This window comes from Schistocerca cancellata, chromosome 4, assembly GCF_023864275.1.
Source record: "Schistocerca cancellata isolate TAMUIC-IGC-003103 chromosome 4, iqSchCanc2.1, whole genome shotgun sequence".
Taxonomy (NCBI): Eukaryota; Metazoa; Arthropoda; class Insecta; order Orthoptera; family Acrididae; genus Schistocerca; species Schistocerca cancellata.
The window spans coordinates 56,200,726-56,224,737 of NC_064629.1; the positions used below are offsets into that span (position 1 = coordinate 56,200,726).

General features: G+C 42.9%; 1 protein-coding gene across 7 annotated transcripts in view; it reads left to right on the forward strand.

Annotated features, from left to right (window-relative positions):
• LOC126184696 (homeotic protein female sterile-like) overlaps positions 1-24,012 on the forward strand; it is a 263,983-nt gene that overhangs the window by 43,041 nt on the left and 196,930 nt on the right. The gene's annotated exons all lie outside the window — the stretch shown is intronic.

Below are 24,012 nucleotides of genomic sequence, written 5' to 3' on the forward strand. Positions count from 1 at the left end.
GTTTCTCCCAAGCAATTTTTATCAAGGTTTCTCTTGATGATAGCAAATCAGCTCTGTAATTGTACAAACAAATTTTATTTCTACAATAGGGACACCTCTCAAAAATGCAAATAAATGTAATCAGTCAATAGTAACACTTACATTCCTAACGAATCGAGCACTTGAAAGCAGGATTTATTGCAATAATAGTTTTTTGAGAAATTATTGGATTTATGCAGTTGCACAATTTAAACACTCGTCGCCATCCATGGCATGTTTGCTCTATATTGTGCAGCTTGTTTGGTATGTAAAATGTAGCTACAAAAATCTCCTCATGTAGATATAACGCTGGATAGCTTCCAATTTCTTCTCAGCTTCTTAAAAATATAAGGGGTGATCAAAATTGTTCTGTTCAAATGCTACACTTTCCAGAATCAGAATGCTAATCATGCAAGATTGCTGTGAGCATTGAGGCAATCACCAGGTTGAAGATTCGTGTTTGGTAAAACACCTTGTCCTGCTGTGTGAGAGAGTCTGTAACTGTTTCACTTCACATCCTTGTTCAGCAGAAACTGTCAATACTCAAAGGCCTTTTTTAAGGGACTGAAGATGTAATAATCACGTGGGGAGAGTTAATGACTCTAGGGCGGTGCTCTAGTGTCGCCCACTTGGGTTGACATAACTTCCTGTGTTACAGCATTTGCGATATGAGGACGTGCATTATCATGAAGCAGCAGCACTGATTGTCGTTGTTTTCACAACATTTCACCTTAATTTAATGCAATAATTTCTCCAGCGAGTTGTGCTGAACTCTTCCCCAGTAATGGCAACATCAGGTCCCTAGAGACCAATAATCAGTGGCCCTCAATAATCTAATAACGGGGTGAGCATCACTTTTACAGCAGATGGCTGGCTCTTGACCTTCTTGGGATGAGGGGACGATGTATGACACCATTGGATCATCAAAGCTCTCGACTGATTCCCAGTGGTGATACCAAATTTCGTCACCTGCAGCAGTGTGCTCAAGGACTGTGTTGCTTTAGCATTCAAACGTATCAGTTGCTTATGCAAACAGTGCGTGTCTGAAGGCCGACCCACGCACCTCCATGCGTAGTCGGTGACGGGGTAACGCGTAATTCCCCGCCCCGGGTAGACAGGTAGGACACATACGTACCCCCTGGTAACGGCCAGGCCCAGGGAGGGGTGATTACCCGAGCTGATACCTTCTGAAAGTGCCGATTGGTCCCTCCGTCCGTTTGTCGGGAGGTGTGACCTGAGGTGTGAACAATCACCTAAGGCGGGAGTGCCCTCAGAGAGGGCCCCAAGGGAGGAGCGCGTCATCGGAGACGCCGGTAATCATGGGGGATTCTTCCGCAATGGTTTCCTCACTTTCCACTATGTCTACTCACAAACGTAAGTATACTGAGTCTCAGCCACAGACAGTTCTTCCATCGTTGCCACAGTTCCTTGTTGTTTCTCGGTCTGACGAAGGTCACGACTTCTCCACGGTCAACCCTTTCATTATTCAGAAAGGTGTCGACGCAATTGCAGGTCCTGTAAAGTCTTGTTCCAGATTACGGAATGGCACCCTGTTGTTAGAAACACACAGTGCCCTCCAGGCACAAAAATTGCTGCGTACTTCTCTGCTCCACACCTTCCCTGTCCGGGTGGAACCGCACCGTACCTTAAATTCATCGCGTGGAGTCGTTTATACACGATCCCTCGATGGATTGTCTGACGAAGAAATTCAGCACTACCTGTCTGACCAGCGTAACGGCTGTTCATAGAGTTATGAAAAGGGTTGACACAACCATCATTCCAACCCGCACTGTCTTCTTGACGTTTGACAAAGTTCAACTCCCATCGAAAATCAAAGCGGGCTATGAGATAATTTCCGTTCGCCCTTACGTCCCAAACCCTACGCGTTGCTATCGATGTCAGCGGTTCAATCACACCAGCCAGTCCTGTTCCAATCCGGCCAAATGTGTTATGTGTGGCAAGGATGCCCATGAGGATGCTTGTCCACCTCCATCCCCTCGCTGCATCAACTGTATGGGTGACCACGCTGCTTCCTCTCGAGATTGCCCCGTTTTTAAGGACGAAAAGCTCATCCAGGAAATAAGAGTGAAGGAAAAGGTGTCGACCTTTGCTGCTCGACAGCCCACCGTGCCTCAGACGGGAAAACACAGCACTGTCCTTGCTTCTCCTCGGCCAACAAAGGAGGCGGCCACGCAGACTTGCAACCTCACCTTTAGTGCCACGGTCGTCAGATCGGCCAGCGCAAAGATCGCCCGTTCAACCTCACCACTTTCGCCTGCCCACTCTATGGCTCACCCTTCATCGGGTTCTGCAAAATCTCGAGCCCAAAAGTCAGACACCAAGCCTTCCAAAAAAGAGCATACTCGTGAAGAGTTTTTATGTACCGCAACTTCACAACCATCGGTTCCTCCTTCATCTAAACATCATACTTCTAAGAAGGCTACAAAGAAACCCAGTTCCTCTCCTTCTCCGCAATGGCATGTCCCATCTACAGCACCACCTGGCGGAAATCGCCCTCGGCCGTCTTCTGTGTCGCCGAGGCGCACTGCTGGTGGCCGGTTAACGGGCCGATCGCTGGTGGCAGGAGCTGCTCCTGACCAACCTATGGATCAGGATCTTCTGCCTTCGGCTGACTGCCATTCCATGTTGTCGGTCGCTAGCTCCGAGCAGTCTTTGAGTTGACAGCAACTTTGGTCACATTCCTCCATTTTCTGTTCACCCCATGTCCATTATCCACTGGAATATCCGCGGCATTCGAGCCAATAGGGATGAATTGTCGATCCTCTTACGATCCTACTCGCCGGTCATCTTCTGTCTTCAGGAAACAAAGCTGCGTCCCCATGACCGCTTTGTTCTCCCTCATTTTCAGTCGGTCCGATATGATCTCCCCTCTGTTGAAGGCACTCCAGCCCATGGAGGACTCGTGATTCTTCTCCATGATACTCTCCATTATCACCCAATCCCCTTAAACACTTCCTTCCAAGCTGTCGCCGTCAGTCTTTCCCTTTCCGGATACCTGTTCTCCCTTTGTACTGTATACATTCCATCGTCCACACCAATGGCACGAGCTGATCTCCTTCCTCTTCTTGGTCAGCTTCCACCCCCCTATTTGCTGGTTGGGGACTTCAATGCCCACCACCCGCTTTGGGAATCTCCACATCCTTGTCCACGTGGCTCCATATTGCTAGACGTCTTCCACCAAGCGGATCTAGTTTGCCTCAACACTGGGGTCCCCACGTTTTTGTCTGCCTCCACCACAACTTTATCTCATTTGGACCTTGCGGTCGGTACTGTTCCGCTAGCTCGGCGCTTCGAATGGTTCACCCTTGATGATACACACTCGAGTGACCACTTTCCATGTGTCCTCAGACTGCAGCCTCAACTGCCATATATGCGCCCGCGACGCTGGAAGTTTGCCCAAGCCGATTGGACACTTTTTTCGTCTCTAGCGACATTCGATGACCGTCGCTTTCCCAGCGTCGACGATGAGGTCACTCATATTACCGACGTTATTCTTACAGCTGCGGAACGTTCAGTACCACGCACCTCCGAATTGCCCCGGCGCCCCCCCGTTCCTTGGTGGAACGAGGCATGCCGTGGCGCACTACGTGAGCGGCGACGTGCTCTTCGCATTTTCCGTCACCATCCTACTTTGGCCAACTGTATCCACTATAAGCAGCTCCGTGCCCGATGCCGTCGCGTCATCCGCGATAGCAAGAAGGCAAGCTGGAAATTCTTTATTAGCTCATTTAACACCTTCACTCCCTCCTCGGAAGTTTGGAGTCGGCTTCGACGGTTCTCAGGCGCGCCTAGTTTCTCCCCGGTCTCTGGGCTCACTGTTGCGCATGATACATTAGTGGACCCCGTCGCAATTTCTAACTCATTGGGCCAGCACTTTGCTGAGATTTCGAGCTCTTCCAATTACCCACCAGCGTTTCTCCTGAAGAAACTTGCAGCGGAAGTGTGACCTCTTGCTTTCTCCTCTCCAAATCGCGAAAGCTACAATACTGTTTTCTCCATGCGGGAACTCCAACATGCACTCTCTTCTTCTCGCTCCTCCGCCCAAGGACCGGATGGTATCCACGTCCAAATGTTGCTGCATTTATCAACCCATTGTCTGCGTTACCTCCTTCGCCTTTATAATCGAATTTGGACCGACAGTACTTTTCCCCGACGATGGCGGGAAGTTGTCGTCGTTCCTGTTCCGAAACCTGGAAAGGACAAACATCTCCCCTCTAGCTATCGCCCCATTTCTCTCACAAGTAATGTCTGTAAGGTTTTGGAGCGTATGGTGAATTACCGTTTAGCTTGGTGGCTGGAATCCCGCAGTCTTTTAACACCTGCCCAATGCGGATTCCGAAAGCATCGTTCTGCAGTTGACCATCTAGTTGCTCTCTCCACTTATATCATGAATAATTTTCTCCGGAAACGCCAAACAGTAGCAATATTTTTTGATCTAGAGAGATCATACGATACCTGTTGGAGGACAGGTATCCTCCGCACACTGTTCTCTTGGGGCTTTCGAGGTCGGCTGCCCCTTTTTCTTCGCGAATTTATGGCAGAGCGCACATTTAGGGTGCTCTTTCCCGTACTTTCTCCCAAGAAAACGGGGTACCCCAGGGCTCCGTGCTGAGTGTTGTACTGTTTGCCATTGCCATCAATCCAATTATGGATTGTCTCCTTCCTGATGTCTCGGGCTCCCTCTTTGTGGACGATTTTGCGATCTACTACAGCTCTCAACGGACCGGCCTTCTTGAACGACGTCTTCAAGGATGTCTCGATTGCCTCCACTCTTGGAGCATCGAAACCGGCTTCCGTTTTTCTCCCAGTAAGACCGTTTGTGTTAATTTTTGGCGACGTAAGGAGTTTCTTCCACCCTCCTTACATCTAGGACCTGTCAACCTTCCGTTTTCAGACGTCTCTAAATTCTTGGGTCTTATGTTTGACAGAAAACTATGCTGGTCCTCCCACGTTTCGTATCTTTCGGCTCGCTGTCTACGATCCCTCAACACCCTCGGTGTCCTGAATGGTACCTCCTGGGGAGTGGATAGAGTGGTCCTTCTCCGCCTCTATTGCGCCTTAGTGCGCTCGAAATTGGACTATGGAAGCATAGTCTACTCCTCTGCTCGGCCGTCTATTCTTCGGCGTCTCGACTCTATCCACCACCGTGGATTACGTTTAGTGTCTGGTGCTTTTTACACCAGCCCTGTGGAAAGCCTTTATGCTGAGACTGCTGAACCTCCGCTGTCCAATCGGCGAGCAGTCCTTCTGAGCCGTTATGCCAGCCATCTGTCTTCCATGCCTGCTAATCCAGCCCATGACATTTTTATCGACGCCTCCTTTGATGTAGGGTATGCAGGCCGCCCCTCCTCCCTAGTACCACCGGGAGTCCGCTTCCGTCAACTGCTCCATTCTCTTTCCTTCAGCTTTCCTAAAACCTTCTTGACAACTTGGGGTACAGCACCGCCTTGGCTCCGTCCCCGGATCTGCCTGCTCCGTGACCTTTGTCGATTTCCCAAGGATGGTACCCCTTCACTTGTTTATCGTCGGGCATTTGCTGCTCTATGTGCACAAATGACGGAAGCCACATTTATTTACACCGATGGCTCGAAAACATCGTTAGGTGTAGGGAGTGTCTATGTTGTTGGCGACACCCCAAATCACTTTAGGCTTCCCGACCAGTGTTCGGTCTATACTGCGGAGCTTTACGCTGTTCTCCGGGCTGTCCACTACATCCGCCGCCATCAGCGGATACAGTACGTTATCTGCTCCGATTCTCTCAGCTCTCTCCTCAGTCTCCAAGCTCTCTACCCTGTGCACCCTCTGGTCCACCGGATTCAGGACTGTCTGCGCTTGCTCCACCTGGGGGTGTCTCGGTGGCGTTCCTCTGGCTCCCAGGACACGCTGGTATCTGTGGGAATGAGGCGGCCGATATAGCGGCCAAGGCTGCAGTCTCTCTTCCTCGGCCAGCTATTCAGTCGCTTCCCTTCACCGATCTACGGAGCGGTTTATGTCGCAAAGTTGCTCATTTATGGCATGCGCATTGGTCGGCACTTCCCCGTAATAAATTGCGGGAAGTGAAAGCCCTTCCTTGCGCTTGGACCTCTTCCTCCCGAACGCGTCGTCGGGAGGAGGTAATTTTAGCTAGACTCCGGATAGGGCACTGTCTTTTTAGCCATCGACATCTTTTAAGCGGTGATCCTCCCCCACTCTGTCCCCACTGCTCTCAGCTGTGGACGGTAAGACACCTTTTAATTGAATGCCCCTGTTTTAATCCGTTACGCTCCTGTCTACAGCTATCGCCTGATCTATCGTCGATTTTAGCAGATGACACGCGCTCAGCCGACCGCGTTCTCCAGTTTATTAGTGACAGTGAAATGACGTCAGTCATTTGAAGCTTTTTTTTGGGACAACCAACCCCTTTCTGTAGTGAATTTTTAAGCATTCCTTCTGCTTTTAGTTTCTCCAATCAATTTTATGACTTTGTTCCCATTGCTGCTGGTTTTAAATTTCGTTTTTTTTTTACTGTTTCCTAAGTCACGGGCTGGGCGCTAATGACCATACATAGAAGTTTTGCGCCCTAAAAAAAAAAAAAAAAAAGAGAGAGAGAGAGAGAGAGAGAGAGAGAGAGAGAGAGAGAGAGAGAGAGTAAGTATGAATAAATTTATCAGAATGTAAGCCATCACCTGCGAGCCGCAGTGCGCTACTCACAAATAGCACAAGTGAACAGGCACCTCACTACTGTCTACCTTTTTTCATCTAGTGGCTCATGTCCTACATTAAAACAAATATGTACAACAAAACACACAGATTTCACTGCTTGAAATAATGGTTTCACTGATCAGTAACAAGTGTAGAAGGCTCATCGCAACCACAAATCAAGTAAAAAATTGAACATGGCTCCTCTAGTGTATACAACTTGGGTACCTCTAAGTATCGTCCTGATGCTGAAATAATCCTTTATTTTTGCAGTGTGCTTAAGGATGAGGTAAATTATGATGACACTATATTTTTCACCTTGAGACTAAACAAGTTTAAGAAACTGTTTTCACCTCCTGTGTGTTTCTGTGCACGTTCTTAACCACAACCTCATTTTGTATGTCACTACAATCATTTGTAAATGAACGTCATTTAATCCGTGCACTGAACAACTGCATCTTCAAGAAAACTGTGAGGCTGTAAGCAACTTCAGTATATTATCACATTCTCCTCTGTCATAAACAGTATTTTTTTGCTCAGGTTTAATATGTTATGAGTCACACCCAATAAGTAATACACACATTTTTTTTCTTGGTTAGTTTTGTTTGAAAAAACTCAGAATTTGTTGTGGTTGTGACTATACGCAGCCTTCAAAATGTCATCTGTAACAAAGGTGCATTTCAAGCATAGACCTGCCATTGAGTTTCTTATGGCGGAAAACGAGAGCATCGCAGATAATCATAGGCACTTGCAGAAAGTCTGTTGGAGACCTGGCAGTGACTAAACACCACAGTGAGTCATAGAGCGAACAGTCTGTCGTGACATCAAGGTCACACAAATCTGACGGATCTCCTGCATGCCGGCCAGCCGCACATAGCTGTGGTAAGTGCTATGTTGACCGTATGGACATTCTCGTTAAAGGTGATAGACGGATGATATTCAGGCACTTCACTGCTCAACTGGATGTTCCTGTTGGTAGTGCTGACACACTCATCCACCGAAGAATGCGCTCCATGGGAACCAGTACGTGAACAATGGGGAGGTTTTTGATGCAGCAAGATGTTGACACTGGCGTCAACCATGTGGGCATACAGACCCTCCCAGTAAGGTGGTGTATGGACACTGTATTGAAGAGAGATTATGCTGAAAACTAAGGTTTTGTAGCCAAACAAGTGGGGAATAATATGGAGTATTGGAATCCTAAAACCAACCTGCTTTCAGAAAAATAATTGTTGCATTACTTATTGAATGCCCCCTCATATTTCCTTCCAGTTTAATGGAGTAGAGTGATAAAGGGAAGACAATGAAATATATTAGCACAGTGTAACTACGATTTATTTTGTTTCACACTTGAATACACTATAAAGAAACTACCTAATTTTTAATACCTTAAATTTTTAGAGTTTTACGAAACGTGTCTTCCAGTATTGTTCTGCAACTGTAATACAGTTTGCATTTAGCACAAGATTTAAAATTCTTATGTTCTCCATATTTATCATTGAGCCAGTGAAATTTGTCAAGTCTGTATTTCATTTAGTTAAAGATCCTAAATATAATATTTCCTTATCAGTAAAATGCAAACCAGGATTCATATGCCTGTAAAACATTTCAGTACCATTTATTAACTCAGTAATTGGAGCTCTGAGCGCAGTTGAAGAACCTCGCAAACTGACAGTTAAGTAACTTTTATGGAGAAAAAATAAATTGCTCTCTTCTCGAAGCTCATTTCCACAAATATTTCCTTATATCTCAAACAACCATACTTTTAGGTTCATTTTTGTACTAAGTAGCCATAAAAATTTGCTATTGGGCTCCGCTTAGAAGAAAACTACTCTTCAGTATCAGTGGTATGCCTTTCTCAATCCACAGAGGAGGGATTTCCACGTTTCAAGAGCTCTCCAACAGCCGAGGTTCATAATCTTCCTTTTCTAACCCATAGTTATTCAGTACCAGCATATGATCAGTGTTATCCTTCCAGTTTGAAGTGCCAGGAGGTTTCATATGAGAGTTAATAGAGCTTGTGAGGAACAACTTGGTGTTCTTGCTGTTGGGTTCCATTTGTAGCCACCTTCAACGGTACACTCCAAATAAATTCTGTAGTGTGTCGTGATTCCATCTACCACTCGGCTAAAACTTAACACTAACAATTTGTTAAAAAAAAAAAAAGCCTGTACTGCATGGTGGTGGTGTGATTTTACCTGTCATTTTGTCAATTTCACATACTGTACATAAAATTTCTTTTGTCCTTTCAGTTGTTTCCGTTACTACTAGGCATTGTTCTGATAATACACACCTATATGGCTTTGAGGTAATTGCTGCCCTGCAATTCAGAACGTCAAACAATTCAACAATAATTTGAAAAAAAATTGATTGCTATTCTGCTATTCACTAGATAGAGAAGGCTTCATAAATGCCATAAAACAATCTGTATTCTCTGCTATATCACTTTGCAATTCTTTAGTTGCTGTAAAAGTATTGTCAGTTAGAGAAACAGTGTGGCTGAAGACCTGAAGTGCCACTTTTACATTTATTTTGTGGACTTTGCTAACAGAGCTCTTTATATTCAAGCTTTTTAGGCTCTAAATATTTAGATTTCCTGCTTGTTACATAATTTAGTTTACATTCACAGCAAGAAACAATTTAGTTGTGAATGCAAAATCACAATGTTTTGCAAGCATTATCATAATGTAAAAATGCAGTAAATGAAGTGGGCAAAAAGGAATACAAACGTCTCAAAAATGAGATAGACAGGAAGTGCAAAATGGCTAAGCAGTGATGGCTAGAAGACAAATGTAAGGATGTAGAGGTGCATATCACTAGGGGGAAGATTAATACTGTCTACAGGAAAATTAAAAAGACCTTTGGAGAAAAGAGAACCACTTGTATGAATATCAAGAGCTCAGATGGAAACCCAGTTCTAAGCAAAGAAGGGAAAGCAGAAATGTGGAAGTAGTATATAGAGGGTCTATACGAGGGTGATGTTCTTGAGGACAGTATTATAGAAATGGAAGAGAATGTAGATGAAGATGAAATAGGAGATATGATACTGGTTGAAGAGTTTGACAGAGCACTGAAAGACCTAAGTCAAAACAAGGCCCCGGGAGTAGACAACATTCCATTAGAACTACTGACGGCCTTGGGAGAGCCAGTCCTGACAAAATTCTACTATCTGGTGAGCAAGATGTATGAGACAGGTGAAATACCGTCAGACTTCAAGAAGAATATAATAATTCCAATCCCAAAGAAAGCAGGTGTTGACAGATGTGAAAATTACTGAACTATCAGTTTAATAAGCCACGGCTGCAGAATACTAACACAAATTCCTTAAAGATAAATGGAAAAACTTGTAGAAGCAGACCTCGGGGAACATCAGTTTGGATACCGTAGAAATGTTGGAACACATGAGGCAATACTGACCCTATGACTTTTCTGTCAGACAGCTAAGGACCTGGAAGAGCAGCTGAATGGAATGGACAGTGTCTTAAAAGGAGGATATAAGATGAACATAAAAAAAGCAAAACGATTATAATGGCATGTAGTCAAATTAAATCTGGTGATGCTGCAGGAATTAGATTAGGAAATAAGAGGCTTAAAGTAGTAAATGAGTTTTGCTATTTGGGGAGCAAAATAACTGATGATGGTAGAAGTAGACGGGATATAAAATATAGACTGGTGTTTCTGAAGAAGAGAAATTTGTTAACATGAAGTATAGATTTAAGTGTAAGGAAGCTGTTTCTGAAAGTATTTGTATGGAGTGTAGCCATGTATGGAAGTGAAACATGGACGATAAATGCTTTGGACAAGAAGAGAATAGAAGCTGTCAAAATGTGGTGCTACAGAAGAATGCTGAAGATTAGATGGGTAGATCATATAATTAATGAGGAGGTATTGAATAGAATTGGGGAGAAGAGGAGTTTGTGGCACAACTTGACTAGGAGAAGGGACCGGTTGGTGGGGCTTACTCTGAGGCATCAAGGGATCACCAATTTAGTATTGGAGGGCAGCATGGAGGGTAAAAATTGTAGAGGGAGACCAAGAGATGAATACACTAAACAGGTTCAGAAGACTGTAGGTTGCAGTAAGTACTGGGAGATGATGAAGTTTGTACAGGATAGAGTAGCATGGAGAGCTGCATCAAACCAGTCTCAGGACTGAAGACCACAGCAGCAACAACAACATCATTATTATGATCTCATTCTGTTGTATTCCCTTCCATTTACTACTGAGTAAATGCTCATGGAAGAGACGCAAAGTAATAGAAAAGGATGGCAGAGAGCGTGAATGAATTGCTCACTTAAACCTGGTTTACGCTTGAGCTGACACAAGGGAATGAGAATTCTCTTTGGTGAGTCCAAGAAAACATTTGATAAAGTTTGGTATGCATTTGTGTGTGTGTGTGTGTGTGTGTGTGTGTGTGTGTGTGTGTGTGTGTGTTCAGCTGGTTGTTAGTCTTTTAATGAAGCATCAGAGGAAGCTCGTGTTGTCTCCTCTTCTCTGCTAATATCAGAGTGTATTCGTCAGCTGTTTTGCACGGTGTTTTTGTTAATAAATATTCTGCTTTTAAATTTTCACTTAGTGTAATGAGGAATCAGCAAAAGGCATCAGGAGATATATATGTAAAGTTTTGGAATAATGTTAAAGAAGACTGGAGCTGATACTCAGTTTTAAATGCACTACCTCCATGCTTTTTGTGAATACTTACAAATTCTTACACCTACTCCATTTTGCTCTCTTTGTCAAAAACTGGGGACAAAAAATATCCTATCTCAATATCAAAGATTTACATCGTAGTGTATCTAGTATTACCTTGTGAAACCTGTGAGGAATGTTACAGAAAAGAATACGTAGTGTTGGCCTACTTTACTTGTTCCCTTCTGTTATCTTCCATTACCTCCATCATAAATGCTTGTTTAAAGATACAAACAAATGGTGGTGAACAATGGCAAATGGTCTGTGAATGCCGGTTCGCTTGTTTGCTTTGATATGCTGCCGTGTGAAATGAGCTTTACACATGCTCACAGCTGAAATCGCTTCTACTCACTCTGAAATACAGTAGGCTGTAGAAAAGGGATGACTTTTCCTTGATTAGGAACCTTAGTCATAATACTCTTCTTAAATGAAATTATTGCCATTACTTGGCTGTAAGGTGTTATATATTTATTTCACTATGATGATTTCAGCTGTAGAGCCATTTTAAAGTGCAAGGTGGAAACTGAAGTAATGCTCCTTGAACTGTTGATCAAATGATATCCCATTATGTGTTGCACTGTGCTATGAATATATTTTATTGATTTCGGTTTTCACCTTGCACTTGGAAATGGCTCTACAGCTGAAATTGTGATAGTGAAATAAATGTATAAAAAACATAGTCAAGTGCTGGTGGTAGTTTCATTTCAAAATATCATGTGGCTCCTATTCAGCTGGTGGTAGTTTCATTTCAAAATATCATGTGGCTCCTATTCAGGAAGCATTATTGCCACATTATATCAATGTCCAAGATCAACAAAATTAAGACAGGCTTTAGTGTTCAGCACTTTTTGTTAGTTATTACTCTTAACAAAAATATTTTCGTTCACCTCTGAATTCAAATTTAGCTTCCATAACATTTTTTGTTCATGACTTGTCTGTCTGCTGCTTCCACAGTTCATGTGCAGACTCGAACTGGCAACACTGTCAGAAACAGCAGTCCTTCAGAAGCCAGACAGTGGAAAGTGACTTGGGACAGAAATACACTACCATGTAACTCTGATGATGTATTGTAGAACTCACTCAAACGTAAAATAAAACCTGAACTTTTGCGTACATGATTGGTTAACCTTTCTAATTTTCAGGTAATTCAGTAATGTGCAAAGTGTACTGTTCCAAGACACGTATTCACAGGAAATAGTATAGGAGTATGGTGACAAAGTATTTGAGTCATTCTCATTTATTGCACATACACTACCAGCTACTCTCTTTGTGCACTAAGAGTGATATCTAATAACTGGCAAATGAGTACTGTAACTATGGCAGTGAGGTAGATGGAAGCCTAATCATACTGCTGACACATTTGTATTCAGGGTCAGTCAGTTTGAAGGTTAGTTTTTTCGAATGTTTGTCTTATGTGATTGTGTTCTCACTCAGCATGGACAACTTTTTAACTCTAGAATGGCTGGAACATATTGTACATTTGCACGTTTTGCAGATATAACTTGTCTTATTTCTACACTTCTTCAATTGACATTGTTTCCTCATTTTATTTCCTTCACAGTGTTTCCAGATTCAGCTCCTGTTTCTGCCAAGTTATTTTTACAGTCCATGTACCCCACACGAAACTACTCTGCTAGCTTCAGGATATAATTTCGACGAGTGATCTTATAAAATACACGAACTGGCCATTTACGAGTACCAGCTCTAACATTGTATTTTCTTGCCATTTGATCCACCACATCAACACCACATTTTGTATTGTTGTAGAAATCTATTGTTTCTGGTGTCCCCCCGCCCCCTCCAAACCTGTTTGAAGTTAATCTTCTGAATGCAAAGTGCTATACAGAAGCATATTCTTGTTTCATTTGCCTTGATACGCAGTGAGAATGCTACTAGAATGTTTGAAGAGATCCAAGTGGTAAAGATCAGCCTTCATTGCCTTCACAGCATTTGAAATTTCTCTCCTTGATCGTCTAATTGTTCTAACAATGCTAGTACCATAGTTCTCAACTTCTCGCCCAGCTTCACTTTTGTAAAAAATTTCCTATAGTCACTTTTCGCTCCTTCTTTTGAAATGGCTCCATTGACTTCATTACTATACTTTCGAGAAGAGTCTGGTCACGTGATATGTTGTCGTCATTTCCTAAATAAGGGAACCCATTGCACAGAAACTTTGAGTCAACGTAGACAAGAAGCCAAAATGTTATACCAAATTTATCTGGTTTGTTTGGCATATACTGTAAGAGTGGACACCTTGTTTTGCTTGGAAAAAGCTGTTCATCAGCAGTCAGATTATCACCTGGAATATAGGTCAAATGGCAATTTTCAATTTGTTCCAAACTTTTGATACTAAAGTGAATTTATCTGTCTCCAAACATTCTGATCTTGTGTGTCTTAACGTCGAAGCGCAAAAATTTTATAATTTCTTGAAAGCAGTTTCTCGCCTTTGTATCACTGAAGACAGGTGGTCCCCACTTCTTAGACCACAGTTAATAAAGTTCAGTACTATTGTCTCCAAGAACACGGAGAGCATACAATAAATCCCCAAAATTACATTCCACAATTCATTTTGTAGAACACATTTTGCCTCAGTTTCCGTTAAGTGTTTTATGTCTTTCAGTATTGATTCATCAATAAACAAACACCATGCACTCACTACACTGACATCAGAAACATACCGCTCTGAATATGGTGTAGGTCCTGGATTTTCTCTGATGATGGTATACTCTCCAATCTGCCAGATGTGGTCTTTCCAAACTCTGCAGCAGTTCACTCTGTGATGCCATCAATACCCAGCAACATATTACGTGGTCCTGGGAGGCATGTGTTGATCTGTCCCTTTTGATGTCTTGTTTTACATGATACATTTTCTACAGCTATAATAAAACAATAGAAAACTTCAAATTAGAAGTGTCTGCCCAGAGTAATTGTCATCTAAATCCTGAATTTTATATGAAAGTTGAATTTTGACATGTAAATAACACATTTCATAATTATTACTAACCTGGCTGAAAATCACCCATACATTTTTCAGCACAATCTGAATCACTGCTTCCAGAGTGATCATTTGGTTGACAGTAATCTTCGTCCGTATCTTCTCTTAGGTCTTCTGCATCTAGGCCACATTCTGCTTAAGACTTACCATCTGGAATATCATTTAAGAGTGCGAACAATTCTGCATCGGTAAGCGACAGAGATCTGTGAGCCTTGATTACTATGTTGCTATGAGTTAATGAATGACAATATGACCGGAGACACAGAGACAAACAATGAACATAAGTAAATTAAGAGTTTCATTATTCTGCATATTATTGCTGTTTATAGACTGATCGTTAAGATTTAATCTCAACCAGCAGGAGGACAGGTTGTAAGACATTTTATTACAATAATCAATAGAGCAGTCAAAATGACTATTGCAGTTCTAGGTATACTTCTTAACAACATCCTAACCACTTTTCAAAAAATAAATATATTTAGTATGGGTGATTCTGACCTTTAACCTGGAAAAGTCACTGAAGCTTATTGCAATACGACAAAAACTGCAGTCAAAATAATGTTTTGAAAACATGTTGCAGTCAGTTTGACCACTCTGGTGGTTCTAATGTTAAATGTGACATTTCAAATGTATCTTGCTGTTCTAAAGACATGAATATATGAAACTGTAGAAAAATATATTTAAAAAGAAAGATGATGAGACTTACCAAACAAAAGCGCTGGCAGGTCGATAGACACACAAACAAAAACAAACATACACACAAAAAAATAAAATAACCAGAAAATAAAATAACCAGAAAATAAAATAACCAGAAAATAAAATAACCAGAGCCACTTCCTCATCTCCTCAAACCCGGAACCTTCCACAGAAGAACCCCAAAAGTGCCCCACTTGTGACAGGATACTTTCCGGGACTGGATCAGATTCTGAATGTGACTCTCCAGCAGGGATACGACTTCCTCAAATCCTGCCCTGAAATGAGATCCATCCTTCATGAAATCCTCCCCACTCCACCAAGAGTGTCTTTCCGCCGTCCACCTAACCTTCGTAACCTCTTAGTTCATCCCTATGAAAACCCCAAACCACCTTCCCTACCCTCTGGCTCCTACCCCTGTAACCGCCCCCGGTGTAAAACCTGTCCCATGCACCCTCCCACCACCACCTATTCCAGTCCTGTAACCCGGGAGGTGTACACGATCAAAGGCAGAGCCACGTGTGAAAGCACCCACGTGATTTACCAACTGACCTGCCTACACTGTGAAGCGTTCTATGTGGGAATGACCAGCAACAAACTGTCCATTCGCATGAATGGACACAGGCAGACAGTGTTTGTTGGCAATGAGGATCACCCTGTGGCTAAACATGCCTTGGTGCACGGCCAGCACATCTTGGCACAGTGTTACACCGTCCGGGTTATCTGGATACTTCCCACTAACACCAACCTGTCTGAACTCCGGAGATGGGAACTTGCCCTTCAGCATATCCTCTCTTCTCGCTATCCGCCAGGCCTCAATCTCCGCTAATTTCTAATTTCAATTTGCCGCCGCTCATACCTCACCTGTATTTCAACATCATCTTTGCCTCTGTACTTCCGCCTCGACTGACATCTCTGCCCAAACTCTTTGCCTTTACAAATGTCTGCTTGTGTCTGTGTATATGCGGATGGATATGTGTGTGTTATTGCGAGTGTATACCTGTCCTTTTTTCCCCCTAAGGTAAGTCTTTCCACTCCCGGGATTGGAATGACTCCTTACCCTCTCCCTTAAAACCCACATCCTTTCGTCTTTCCCTCTCCTTCCCTCTTTCCTGACGAAGCAACAGTTTGTTGCGAAAGCTTGATTTTTGTGTGTATGTTTGTGTTTGTTTGTGTGTCTATCGACCTGCCAGCGCTTTTGTTTGGTAAGTCTCATCATCTTTCCTTTTAAATATATTTTTCCCATGTGGAATGTTTCCCTCTATTATATTCATATCATTAATTTGAAACTGTAGAAAGTATGACTAGAGCTACTTGAGTTTGTTTTTTTGTGTACTGCTGTTAGAAATGGAGAATGACTTCAGTGTGTCATTTGTTTCAATGTCCTTGCTACTGATAATGTGCCTCCCAATAAAATGAAATGATATTTTGAGTCAAATCATGGTGCATAGCTTTTGCAGATAAATCATCTGATCTTTCCAGGTTCCCCAGGCCCATCCACAAAACAAATTCAAGAACTTGAAATCTAATTGTAGTAGGCATGCAACCAGATCTCCTTTGAGGAAGCAGTTGACAAGAGATGTCTAGCCAGTGCTCAGAGAAGCAGATGTAAAATTTAAAAAATAACAGTAAAAATTGGAAGGGGAATGGTAAAAGTTAAAAGTATGTAATATAGTTGATAGAACCAAATATTGATAAAAAGCTCAAGGCTCAACAAGGTGGATATGACATACCAGCTGACTAGAAATGTTTACATCAAATGCTGCACATGACTTAATGCTAAACTGTGATGCTATCGTGCAGTTATCGTACTGGACACACGGTATGCAGCAGATGACCTCAAGATTTCTTGGAAAGGTGTGAAAGAGAAGTTAGGATCTAAGAAAAGGAAGACCTTAGGTCTAATACAAGAAAACTAAATTAAACGATGGCATAGCTACAAACTGCACTTCCATTTAAAAACTGCTTTCTATGAACACACAACAGGATTGATCCCAGTTTTTCCCTATTTTCTGAAGAGTGTGTGAGTCCCTGGTTCAGGGAGGTCCGACATACCCTAAAAGAGATGGAGCCACATAGGAAGACGTGCAGGAATTTAACATAGCCAAGAAGAAACTTGGAAGACATCAGCACTTTAAAAAAAGCCAAAGTTGAAACTAACAATAAATAGACTGAACAAAGAAGGGAGGCTCACTGAAAATGAATGAGAGGATACTGGGTATGCGTTAAAGTGTGAAGAAAGGCTTGATCAGAATAACTTGGTGTGCAGTTAGCCTAAACAGTAGACACAGTGCATATAATATGTTCCCCGATTCTCTCTACACAGAACAACTTGGTCAATATGTTCAGTGTATTTTATATCTTTGTGGTTATGACCTGTCATCATTTGGGTAAAGTTTACTAGAGGTATCAAATAAGAAGTTTTGCTTGCTAACTCGCTTGATCCTACCATGCTCATGCACGACTTTCCTGATCATGAATGCTCAAAGCAGGCTGTGGTCAAACAAGGCACCCTAGGGACAGGACGGCAGTTTAAGCTGTACACATATACACCTGAGTGGCAGTTTGTAATTGTGACATCATTGTTATCCTTAAGAGAAACTAGATTGCTTTATGCAATAATCAAATTTTGAGAATAGTTTGGAATGTCACAGAAACCATGTAACTACTAACTTTTGTCAGTCTTGTAATGAATCATCGCATAGCTGCTTTTTATAACGCCAATCTGCTGTAATGATTCAAATGTAAATATGTGAACTTGATGACCCAACAAATTAGAAATCTAACAGGAACAAAATTGGCTCCAAATTATTCCCTGTATGTGTAATTACAGTGAATTGACTGATTTCTGGTCAAGTTTGCTTTGTCAGTCAGAGATAGTGTTAGTGTACTGCCAAAATACCGGTGATACTGAAAGCAGCATTTTGCAATTGAGCACAATTTTCGCTTGCTAGACATACAGTGTGAGAACAGTAATTTAAACGTATGCACCCTTGTGCCTTTGTGCTCATATTACTATGGCTTTTGAGTTTGTGCACCCATAACAAAACAAACTTAACTGTTGGAAACTTCTCATCTTCCAGTGTTCCTGTTGCATCTTTGAATGGCTCTAAAAAGTCAAGAGTTCTTTTGCAGCATTGTTGATTAGTCTAGTTAAAGGTTGATTAACTCTCTTCAGTAAATTGTTTCCTTAGGATGGACAGGATGTGTGACTGCTGTGTACGGACGCAGGAGGAGCTGGCCACTGTTCGCGAACAGCTGAGCGTGTTGATGGCCGCGGTCAGCCGTCTTCAGGCTGCTGCCTCGGAGTGTAGCGGCAGTGGGGAGTCTGGTGCGTCGCAAGGTACACCCCAGGTGTTACATGCTTCACCCACTGTCCCTGCTGTCGAGACATCTTCGCGGGTACCGGGCGCGGTTGGGCCACCCTCTCCCCAAGGGGAGTGGCGGGTTCAGCGTCGTTCGCGGCGCACGAGGCGGAAGGTCAATGTGGAGGCTGGCCGTGTGGCATCGCCCGCTCTGCCTGTGAGGGGACATGTGGCTGCTCCTTCAGCAAGGTCCGAGCAGGCACACGGGGGGAGGGGTTTATTAGTTATTGGGAGCTCCAACGTTAGGCGGGTGATGGAGCCCCTTAGGGAAATAGCGAGAAGGTCGGGGAAGAAGGCCAGTGTTCACTCTGTCTGCTTGCCGGGGGTTCTCATCCGAGATGTGGAGGAGGCCCTACCGGCGGCGATAGAGAGCACTGGGTGCACCCGACTGCAAATTGTTGCTCATGTCGGCACCAATGACTCCTGCCGTCTGGGTTCAGAGGTCATCCTCAGTTCGTACAAGTGGTTGGCGGAATTGGTGAAGGCGGAAAGCCTCGCTCGCAGGGTGGAATCGGAGCTAACTATTTGTAGTATCGTTCCCAGAACCGATTGCGGTCCTCTGGTTTGGAGCCGAGTGGAAGGCTTAAACCAGAGGCTCAGACGATTTTGCGGAGATCTGGGGTGCAAATTTCTCGACCTCTGCTATCGGGTGGAGAAATGTAGGGTCCCCCTGAATAGGTCAGGCGTGCACTACACGCCGGAAGCGGCTACAAGGGTAGCGGAGTACGTGTGGAGTGCACATGGGGGTTTTTTAGGTTAGAGAATCCCTTCCCTAGGCCCGACAAGACGCCTCCTGAGACGCAGCAAGGTAGGAGTAGGCAAAATGCAACAGGGAATAACGATATTAATGTGCTAATAGTAAACTGCAGGAGCGTCTATAGAAAGGTCCCAGAACTGCTCTCATTAATAAACGATCACAACGCCCATATATTACTAGGGACAGAAAGTCGGCTGAAACCAGACGTAAACAGTAACGAAATCCTAAACTCAGATTGGAATGTATACCGCAGAGACAGGCTGAACAGTGAAGGGGGAGGCGTGTTTATAGCGGTAAGAAGTGCAATTGTATCGAAGGAAATTGACGGAGATCCGAAATGTGAAATGATTTGGGTGAAGGTCGCGGTTAAAGCAGGCTCAGACATGGTAATTGGATGTCTCTATAGGCCCCCTGGCTCAGCAGCTGTTGTGGTTGAGCACCTGAAGGCTAATTTGGAAAATATTTCGAGTAGATTTCCCCACCATGTTATAGTTCTGGGTGGAGATTTTAATTTGCCGGATATAGACTAGGAGACTCAGACGTTCATAACGGGTGGCAGGGACAAAGAATCCAGTGAAATTTTTTTAAGTGCTTTATCTGAAAACTACCTTGAGCAGTTAAACAGAGAACCGACTCGTGGCGATAACATATTAGACCTTCTGGTGACAAACAGACCCGAACTATTTGAAAAAGTTAACGCAGAACAGGGAATCAGCGATCATAAAGCGGTTACGGCATCGATGATTTCAGCCGTAAATAGGAATATTAAAATGGGTAGGAAGATTTTTCTGTTTAGAAAAAGTGACAAAAAGCAGATTTCAGAGTACCTGTTGGCTCAACACAAAAGTTTTGTCTCAAGTACTGATAGTGTTGAGGATCAGTGGACAAAGTTCAAAACCATCGTACAATATGCGTTAGATGAGTATGTGCCAAGCAAGATCGTAAGAGATGGAAAAGAGCCACCGTGGTTCAACAACCGAGTTAGAAAACTGCTGCGGAAGCAAAGGGAACCTCACAGCAAACATAAACATAGCCAAAGCCTTGCAGACAAACAAAAATTACGCGAAGCGAAATGTAGTGTGAAGAGAGCTATGCGAGAGGCGTTCAATGAATTCGAAAGTAAAGTTCTATGTACTGACTTGGCAGAAAATCCTAAGAAATTTTGGTCTTATGTCAAAGCGGTAGGTGGATCAAAACAAAATGTCCGGACACTCTGTGACCAAAATGGTACTGAAACAGAGGATGACAGACTAAAGGCCGAAATACTAAATGTCTTTTTCCAAAGTTGTTTCACAGAGGAAGATTGCACTGTAGTTCCTTCTCTAGATTGTCGCACAGATGACAAAATGGTAGATATCGAAATAGACGACAGAGGGATAGAGAAACAATTAAAATCGCTCAAAAGAGGTAAGGCCTCTGGACCTGATGGGATACCAGTTCAATTTTACACAGAGTACGCAAAGGAACTTGCCCCCCTTCTTGCAGCGGTGTACCGTAGGTCTCTAGAAGAGCGTAGCATTCCAAAGGATTGGAAAAGGGCACAGGTCATCCCCGTTTTCAAGAAGGGACGTCGAACAGATGTGCAGAACTATAGACCTATATCTCTAACGTCGATCAGTTGTAGAATTTTGGAACACGTATTGTGTTCGAGTACAATGACTTTCCTGGAGACTAGAAATCTACTCTGTAGGAATCAGCATGGGTTTCGAAAAAGACGGTCATGTGAAACCCAGCTCGCGCTATTCGTCCACGAGACTCAGAGGGCCATAGACACGGGTTCACAGGTAGATGCCGTGTTTCTTGACTTCCGCAAGGCGTTCGATACAGTTCCCCACAGTCGTTTATTGAACAAAGTAAGAGCATATGGACTATCAGACCAATTGTGTGATTGGATTGAGGAGTTCCTAGATAACAGGACGCAGCATGTTATTCTCAATGGAGAGAAGTCTTCCGAAGTAAGAGTAATTTCAGGTGTGCCGCAGGGGAGTGTCATAGGACCGTTGCTATTCACAATATACATAAATGACCTGGTGGATGACATCCGAAGTTCACTGAGGCTTTTTGCAGATGATGCTGTGGTGTATCGAGAGGTTGTAACAATGGAAAATTGTACTGAAATGCAGGAGGATCTGCAGCGAATTGACGCATGGTGCAGGGAATGGCAACTGAATCTCAATGTAGACAAGTGTAATGTGCTGCGAATACACAGAAAGATAGATCCTTTATCATTTAGCTACAAAATAGCAGGTCAGCAACTGGAAGCAGTTAATACCATAAATTATCTGGGAGTACGCATTAGGAGTGATTTAAAATGGAATGATCATATAATGTTGATTGTCGGTAAAGCAGATGCCAGACTGAGATTCATTGGAAGAATCCTAGGGAAATGCAATCCGAAAACAAAGGAAGTAGGTTACAGTACGCTTGTTCACCCACTGCTTGAATACTGCTCAGCAGTGTGGGATCCGTACCAGATAGGGTTGATACAAGACATAGAGAAGATCCAACGGAGAGCAGCGCGCTTCGTTACAGGATCATTTAGTAATAGCGAAAGCGTTACGGAGATGATAGATAAACTCCAGTGGAAGACTCTGCAGGAGAGACGCTCAGTAGCTCGGTACGGGCTTTTGTCAAAGTTTCGAGTACATACCTTCACCGAAGAGTCAAGCAGTATATTGCTCCCTCCTACGTATATCTCGCGAAGAGACCATGAGGATAAAATCAGTGAGATTAGAGCCCACACAGAGGCATACCGACAATCCTTCTTTCCACGAACAATACGAGACTGGAATAGAAGGGAGAACCGATAGAGGTACTGAAGGTACCCTCCGCCACACACCGTCAGGTGGCTTGCGGAGTATGGATGTAGATGTAGATGTAACCAGTAAGTTTTCAGACAAACCTTTCTCCTGAAGCAGTTCAACAATTTTGTCTTATTGGTTTGGTAGATACTGTAGCATTCTAATCAAGCTGTTGTACGTACTGTTTCTTGCTTTAAGCTTGTCTTTATCAAATTCATGTCACCAGTTTTCATCATGAAATGGTCATTACATTATCTTCAGCATCGTATGTCATGAAATAAACCACTCCAAGCCCATGTATCAAATAACTGTTATCTAACACGTGTTTTAGGACTGTGTTCAAAATGTGTAATGCAGGCATAATGCTTGAAAGGATTGCCATGCCTTGCACGTATTAGTGCCTTCTTCAGGGGAAAAAGAAATATTACTAAAATGCTGGAGATTTACACCTAACAATTTGAATATGTTTCCTTGATGATCTTAATAAATTACTCGTACTTTTTTTTTTCTTCTCAGAAAAGTGATTCATCACCAGTGTCATATTTCGCAGTGCCTAATCTTGATAAATAAAGTGCGTAGTACTAGATAAGTAACACATTTTCTGATATGTCGGTCCACATATCCGCTGTACATCTACGCACGTCCATGCCGATGGCCTGGTTAATGCTGGGCATCATACTCACTCGTATTTCATCGACTTTGTCTTTCAGGGTTTTGTACTACTTTGGATGAGGCAAAATGTTGGAAACTTCTTCCTCTCCAAGTTCTGAACCTATATTTACAAGCTCCTGATATAAAAAGGTGGTCTCTATCTGCCATTTCTATGCAACTTTTTTAATTAGTGTAGCTTTCACTGAAACTATTAATGCTCCAGAAATTACTTTGTTTTAGTCTGCAGTCATTTGCCTCCTTTTAATTATTGTAGCTTTCACTGAAACTGTTAATGCTTTAGAAATTACACTTTGTTGTAATCTGCAGTTATTTACCTTCGGATGGGTGGTGGCAGATCTGTAAGACAGGAGGGCAGAGTACATGTAACTGACACCCTTATCAGTCACTGATGAAATTCTCTCCCAAACATTGTTACAAACATTGTCTCTCACGCTCCGGATATTTTATTTTGAGTCAAGTTTAACTTTCACACTATCCTTCATCTCGTGCTTATTATCTGTGATCCTGCAGTGGGCGACAGAGTAGTGCTCGGGTAACAGTAGCAGATGGCCGAGCAATAAGAGCGTGTGACACTTGGAACGAGCATCATGCAAGTCGAATGCAGTTGCTCCTCAGTCCAAAGTCGCTATATTGACATCTGACGGACTTCTGCGGAATTTCATGCACCGAGCAATTCGAGTGAGCGTAAATCTCAGATGCCAATGTCTTGAGTCCACATCAGTCTGCTGCAGCTGTTGAACAATAACATAATAAGATCTCCCTTGAATCTGTGTACAAACAATTCATTCTGTATAACAATTTAACTCTAATCCTTATTACAGGCCACATTCAGTGGAAATGTTACTAACATCATTCATGTCTGCTAGGCAGTAAGGAAATAAATGCTGTCACATATGTTACTTCATACTTTTCAGATTCAATTACGCACGTCGTCTCTAAGTCTGGATTTTTTTTCCTGAATCACTGAATGAGATGGCATAGTGGCTTCACTTTCAGGTTTATGCTAAATTTTTTATGTTGACATCAAAGTGTATTTTTGAACTAGAAAAACCAGATAGAAAGAAATCCACCAGAGGGAGCTGAAATGAACTATAGTTTTGCATTCTTCACACACAAAAGCTTTGAACTACCAATGTGTTGTTGGAACATGGAACTTGTGTGTTCATAAAAAGTAATTTCCCAACATCTACAGTTTCCTGACTTTTACACAATTTTTTAAAAGTATCATGAAAAATGTAAAAGAGGGATTTCACTGTAGTTAAATTCTATTGCTGCTGATATTTACATGTTCTCTGTAGGATAAAATAAGTTTTCCATGTTGAC